Genomic DNA, 7,341 nt, shown 5'->3' with positions numbered 1-7,341 from the left:
GTGACGTCAAAGAACACAGTAGCAAAACTGTGAAAGGCAAAAACTAGCTTTTATTGGGCGAACCTGTGCCCACAAAACAGGCTACACTTAAAGCACAACGAGAGCGGCGAACACAGTCGGCGATCGTCGTAAAATCTGCTCAGCGGGTAAAGCGCGTCGGCTTTTATAGATCAGCCGTCGAATGTGCCAGATTAACCGATGGGACCCGCGTGTCTTCCACAAAGTTCTACACTATTCGCGTCACGCGATAAAATCAGATAACACAAAGTTCGGCGACAACAGACAGCGGATAGAAGCATCGAAAACTTTCCAGAAACTTCTTTTACATGCAGGCGCGTCCTGCGCTGCACGATAACATTTGTTAGGCGGCCAAACGTGGTCGCCCGATAAAGATAAGTACACGTGTCAATATTTTTAAGGTTTTAAATGGGGAATAATACATGCATACAGAGGGAGATACCATAGTCAACAGACTTTACAAGGAACCTTCCGCTAGAGATGAGTAGAATAAGTAAATCCAATATACCTATACGCCACACAAGACACTGTTCAAAATGAGATACTATAGCTAACACTGTAAGGTATTTTAATAACACAAAATAATTGATAATAAAATGATGATGATGAAATGAACATACTGAGTGAAAAAATTCACGGAGGGTCGATCTAAATGTGTATAAATGAGGAATAGTGGAAAAACGCTAACATAATCCTAATCCATAAGAACGGGGACGCCAAAGACTTGAAAAATTATAGACCGATCAGCTTACTGTCCGCTGCCTACAAAGTATTTACTAAGGTAATTGCAAACAGAATCAGGAACACCTTAGACTTTCGTCAACCAAAGGACCAGGCAGGATTCCGTAAAGGCTACTCAACAATTGACCATGTTCACACTATCAGTCAGGCGATAGAGAAATGTGCGGAATATAACCAACCCTTATATATAGCTTTCATTGATTACGAGAAAGCGTTTTATTCAGTCGAAATCTCATCAGTCATGGAGGCATTACGGCATCAGGGTGTAGACGAGCTGTATGTAAAAATACTGAAATATATCTATAGCGGCTCCACAGCTACCGTAGCCCTCCATAAAGGAAGCAACAAAATCCCAATAAAGAAAGGCGTCAGACAGGAAGACACGATCTCTCCAATGCTATTCACAGCGTGTTGACAGGAGGTTTTCAGAGACCTGGATTGGGAAGAATTGGGGATTAGAGTTAATGGAGAATACCTTAGTAACTTGCGATTCGCTGATGATATTGCCTTGCTTAGTAACTCAGGGGACCAACTGCAATGCATGCTCACTGGCCTGGAGAGGCAAAGCAGAAAGCTGGGTCTGAAAATTAATCTGCAGAAAACTAAAGTAATCTTTACCAGGAAGAGAACAGCAGTTTACGATAGGTAGCGAGGCACTGGAAGCGGTAAGGCAATACATCTACTTAGGGCAGGTAGTGACCACGGATCCGGATCATGAGACTGAAATAACCAGAAGAATAAGAATGGGCTGGGGGGCATTTGGCAGGCATTCTCAGATCATGAACAGCAGATTGCCATTATCCCTCAAGAGAAAAGTTTATAACAGCTGCGTCTTACCAGTACTCACGTACGGGGCAGAAACCTGGAGGTTTACGAAAAGGGTTCTACTTAAATTGAGGACGACGGAACGAGCTATGGAAAGAATGATAGGTGTAACGTTAAGGGATAAGAAAAGAGCAGATTGGGTGAGGGAACAAACGCGAGTTACTGATATCTTAGTTGAAATCAAGAAAAAAAATGGGCATGGGCTGGACATGTAATGAGGAGGGAAGATAACCGATGGTCATTAAGGGTTACGGACTGGATTCCAAGGGAAGGGAAGCGTAGCAGGGGGCGGCAGAAGGTTAGGTGGGCGGATGAGATTAAGAAGTTTGCAGGGACAACATGGCCACAATTAGTACATGACGTCCGGGGTAGTTGGAGAAGTATGGGAGAGGCCTTTGCCCTGCAGTGGGCGTAATCAGGCTGATGATGATGATGATGATGAAATGAGAGTGTATCATAATACGACAAGTTAATGAGTTCCTGAGTTGTGTGGGGGAAAATTAGTAGTGAATTTACCATGATTAGTTCTAGGTTGTGGCAATAAATAATGAATGTGGTAGAAGTGAACCGGGTGGATGTGGAGTGAGGAAACTGGTCGTGAGTAATTAATTATAGAGAACAGGAGCTTACCGTTAACAGATTTATGGACAAGTATTTCAAGTGAGTATTTATATAGTTTCTGTAATGATAAAATACCGTTAGAACTGAGCAATGGCGATGCTTCTGAAGAAACAGAAGTGGACAGTGCATCCATTCAAGTCTATGCTTGTCGACATCGTTAACGTGTACAATTTATTAACGCGACAGCGTTAAGGAGCTCGTGTCGCAGAAAAGCCGGTGTCGTCGGTGCGGCGTCAGTGTCGGCGTGCGCGGCGTTGGCCGTGATCGAAAAATCCCGGCAGGCAATTTATAAATAAAAACAACTTGCAACATGGGCTGCGTGGGAATCGAACCAGGGTGTCCGGAGTGTGAGGCGGAGACGCTACCACTCAGCCACGAGTGTTTTTTTTTTACTTAATGCCGGTTTTGTACTTCTATATCAAACAACAAACGACATCTGGGAAAAGAAGATAAATTAGCAAGTTTTCAGCACCAAGTGTCAGCCTTACAGGGCTGACTATTTTAGAATTCTTTGAGCGCGGTCAAGGGTCCCACCCTTGACAGCCACGCAGGTACACAATCTTGTGCTTTCTGAATTTCCACAAATCTCGACATGCATTCTCGGAAAAGCATTCGTGCCGGCCGAGCATCCCGATCGCAGTGATACCCCGCCATACGGGCGCGCCATAGACAGTGAAGGCCAACTAGCATAATTAGGTCAAACGGCAGTCCATCGTCGTTTTCTATAGATAAATATCTAATACCCTGTGGATCTAAAAGAAAGTCCTTTTTGATAGTCCTCTGAAGTACATCCCAAAAGAAGACACCCGCCCAACAATCTAGAAAAACATGTTCTATAGTTTTATAGGACTCAGCCACGAGTTCGATGCTTCAAAGCGGTACAAAAGCGCCTCGAGTGAATGCGGTGTTGTTTTAGAAACGTGCCGTAGAAAGTTATACTGCGGTGTATATCGGTAATTATGAGCATGTAACTTACAGAAGTTGCAGTTACACGAGTAGCGGAGTACGTTTCCGCTACATTTCTTCTGCGCTTTCCGCCCACGCAGAGCCATCTTGCGGCAAACACAGAAGACCCCCTCCTCTCAATGTACGGCGCTGCCCCGCAGGTGGCGCGCCACGCGCGCATTGGTGCAAGCAAAATTAAAAGGTGAAAGTGAACGTTGGTTGTCAGAAATACGTGAGAAAAAGAAGGCCGCACCTAGAATATTTTGGAATCACATAAAATTATTAGGCAGGAACTCAACAACAATACAACAACATATCCTAGACGAAGATGAAAACAGACTGGAAGAAGAAGCGGCAATAAATTACATCCAAAAAGTAACAGCCGAATCTTTCCAAGGCAAGGACGAGGTTGTGCTTGAAGAAAGAAAGAGCATGAAAGAGACCCAAGTGGAAAAGGAGCTGGTGCTGACAAATTTAGACTGGAAGAAAGCGGAAGAGAAAATTCCTAAGCGCACAGCCACAGGGCTAGACGAGGTTCCCGTTAGGCTGATAAATGAATTGGGACCAAAAAGTAAGGAAGCTCTGGTGAAAGCGGTGGAAAAAACTTTAAAAGATAGACGAATACCAGACAGTTGGCGACAAAGTAGAATGAATTTAATTTATAAAGGTAAGCGGGAGAAAGACAGAATTCACTCGTATAGACCGTTGACCATTACATCGGTAATATACAGGCTAGCAATGCAGGCAATCAAATTAAAGCTTCAAGCATGGGCACAGAATAATGGCATTTTGGGAGAGCTTCAGAATGGCTTTAGAATAGGTAGGCGTTTGGATGATAACTTGTTTGTTCTTACTCAGTGTATTGAAATATCAAAAGCAGAAAGCAGACCGTTGTATGTGGGCTTTTTGGACATTACAGGAGCCTACGACAACGTAGACCGCAACATTTTGTGGGATATTCTGGAAGGGGAAGGCTTAGGTAACGATTGTCTACAGCTTTTGAGAGAGATTTACCTAGAAAATACCGTTTGTGTTGAATGGGAAGGGATGAGGAGCGCGGAGAAAGCTCATATCAACAAGGGACTGATGCAGGGGTGCCCTTTATCCCCGCTGCTGTTTATGATGTACATGGTGAGGATGGAGAGGGCGCTAGAAGGAAGTAATATCGGATTTAATCTCTCATACAAACAGGCAGGTACAGTAATAGAGCAGCAACTCCCAGGTTTATTTTATGCGGACGACATTGTGTTGATCGCTAACAAGCAAAGTGATTTGCAACGTGTGGCTAATATCTGTGGACAGGAAGGCAACAATTTAGGTTTGAAATTTAGTGTTAGAAAATCAGGTGTTAGGGTATTCAATGAAAAGAGTGAACAGACAGTGGAGATACAGGGCCAAGAAATACCTCGGGTAACAGAATATAAATACCTTGGTATATGGATAAACGAAGGCAATGGGTATATGGAAACACAGGAAAAAACCATAACAGTAAAGGGGAATAGAAATGCAGCCATAATGAAGCTCAGAGCGTTATGGGGATACAATAGGTACGAGGTGCTCCGCGGTATGTGGAAAGGTGTAATGGTTCCAGGACTTACTTTTGGAAATGCGGTTGTTTGCTTTAAATCAGGGGTACAATCAGGACCCGATGTGAACCAAAGGTCCGTGGGCCGCCTCGCATTGGGCGCTCACGGGAAAACTACAAATGAAGCTGTGCAGGGTGATATGGGCTGGGCTAGTTTTGAAGTGAGGGAAGCTCGTAGTAATATTGAAAGTAAATGGGCTGGGAGAGTGTTCAGGTATCTGTACAGGCAAAACATTGATTCACAGTGGAGGAAAAGAACTAGGAAGCTTACCAGCAAGTATGCGGCCTGTGGGGTGGGCAACACAGAAACAAGGAAGGTCAAGCGGAAAGTCAGAGAGGCTGAATTAATCTCATGGGTGGCGGCAATGGAAAAGAAACCTGCCATATGAGTAACTACTTAAGAGGAAAAAACGAAATCAGGAAAGAAACCATTTATGATAACTCAAAGGGAAGCTCATTACTTTTCGAAGCGACATCGGGATGCCTTAGAACACGCACCTATAAAGCGAGATATAAGAAGGAAGAAGAAGCATGTGCTTGCTGCGGTAAAGCTAGGGAAACGACGGAGCATATTTTATTAGAATGTGAAGACGTCTACCCAGCGGTCGATTTAGGCACCACTGGCCTCCTTGAAGCCCTTGGGTTCAGCGGGAGCAGTGGTAAAGCAAACAGGTCCGCAATAGACATTAGTAAGAGGCGATTGGAGGATTGGTTGAAGAAAAGTAGGGAAACGACAAAAGACGGAGACGTACAAAAGCACAGTTCGCAATAGGGGATCAGATAGTTTGAACGTGGTAGTTCATAGTGTTTTTTTCTTTTTTCATTGGTTATCCTAGGTAGGATATTAAGCAGCATAGTAGCAAGAGCTTGGTGGCGCAACCCACCGCCCCGTTCCAAAGGGGACGCTCATGACATCCATCCATCCATCCATCCGGGGCTGTGCGGGGACCGGCGCGAGGCGCGTCGCGGCCCCGACTCCCTCTCCCCTGACGACGCTTCGCCGTGCTCTCTCACGGGTTGCAGAATCAAGCGTCCTTCCTTTCTTTAGATCACTATCTATATATCTCTCTGCCCGTGCCGATCACGACGTTTGGCTGGCGTAGATCGTTTCCCCCTCCGAGACACCGAGTTCTTTGGTTCGTTCCACTTGCTCAGGCGCACGTTTCGTTGCCGCGCCGAACGCTGCGTTGCTCGACGCTCACCGCGTGATTGGTGGGTGCAAAATCCGATGCGGGGCGCCTCGTAAGTGATCGCAGCGCCGTAGCGCGTTCTCTTACACCCCTTGGCGGGTCGACGGGAACGCTGTCGCGTTTCACTCTTGAAGGCGAAGCTTAAGCGTCCTCCAATTTTGCATTATGCTTTCATATTTCTTTAATTAGTTAATATTTAGGGTGTGGAAATTTAGCCATTCACCTGGTGATCAATTTAATATTGTCACGTGGTAGTGACGGTGAAGAAAAGCAGCAATACGGTGGAATACAAAACTAGCTTTTATTGGGCGAACCTGTGCCCACAAAAACAGGCTACGCTTGTAGCACAACGATAGCGGCGAACACGTTCGGCGATCGTCGGAAATCTGATCAGCGAGTCAAGCGCGTCGGCTTTTATAGAGCAGTCGTCGAATGTTCCAGACTAATCGTTCGGACCCGCGTACCTTCCACAATGTTCTACACCATTCGCGTTACACGATGAAATCAGATAACACAACGTTCGGCGACAACAGATAGCCGGGTAGAAGTATCGATAACTTTCCAGAAACTTCGGATACATGCAGGCGCGTCCCGCGCTGTGCGATTACATTTGTTAGGTGGCGAAACGTGGTCGCCCGATGAAGATAAGTACACGTGTCAATATAGCCGTAATGACGATGGGTGTCTTAACCTTGATACTAGTCAAAAATACCATCTAAAAATGTGACACGCACTTGTGGGAGGTTAGACTGAAGTAGACCGTACTCTAGTAGCAGGACTTCCAGTGCTGTGTGTCATGGCAGAATTCACGGAAAAGTATAATAAGCGAAATTTGATCTATAAGTTGATCTATAATGCTAGTTTAAATGTGAGCCAAATGCTGTTGTGCCTGTGCCCAAGGGACGATGTGGAGTGCTTCTCCGAAGCTAAATTATAATATTGACAACTGGCAGGAGCCAAAGCGACCATGGAACTTATTGTTCCATAAAGGACGAGCATGAGCAAGGAACCAATACTGCACTCACAATGAATGCACTAACTGCATGCACTCATCCAAATGTAATTGTCATTATTTATAGCGTACTGATGTTCGATATCTCACTTCATTCAATAGGAGAAAGACGCAGAATAGTCAGCAGCTGCCTTCCAACGACAAAAGGTGAATTTACAAGGAACGAAGAAGGGCTGCACTGCAATGATGCACGTAAAACAAGTGGAGTTGTTCCCGGAATTCAGGGTAAGCAAAAACACATATAGCCTATATTAACTTTTTGACTTTGGGATTGATTTACTCACTGGAAGCCCAGGAAGATCAACATTGATGATAAGGTAAACAGCCTTTTTCAGCTGCATGTTTATTTTTAATTTAAGGGACTTGAAATTAGACCATTTCAGCTTAGTCATTCACTTCATCAG

The sequence above is a fragment of the Dermacentor andersoni genome, chromosome 7, assembly GCF_023375885.2.
Source record: "Dermacentor andersoni chromosome 7, qqDerAnde1_hic_scaffold, whole genome shotgun sequence".
NCBI classification, from domain to species: Eukaryota; Metazoa; Arthropoda; class Arachnida; order Ixodida; family Ixodidae; genus Dermacentor; species Dermacentor andersoni.
Note: the sequence above shows the minus strand (reverse complement) of the source record.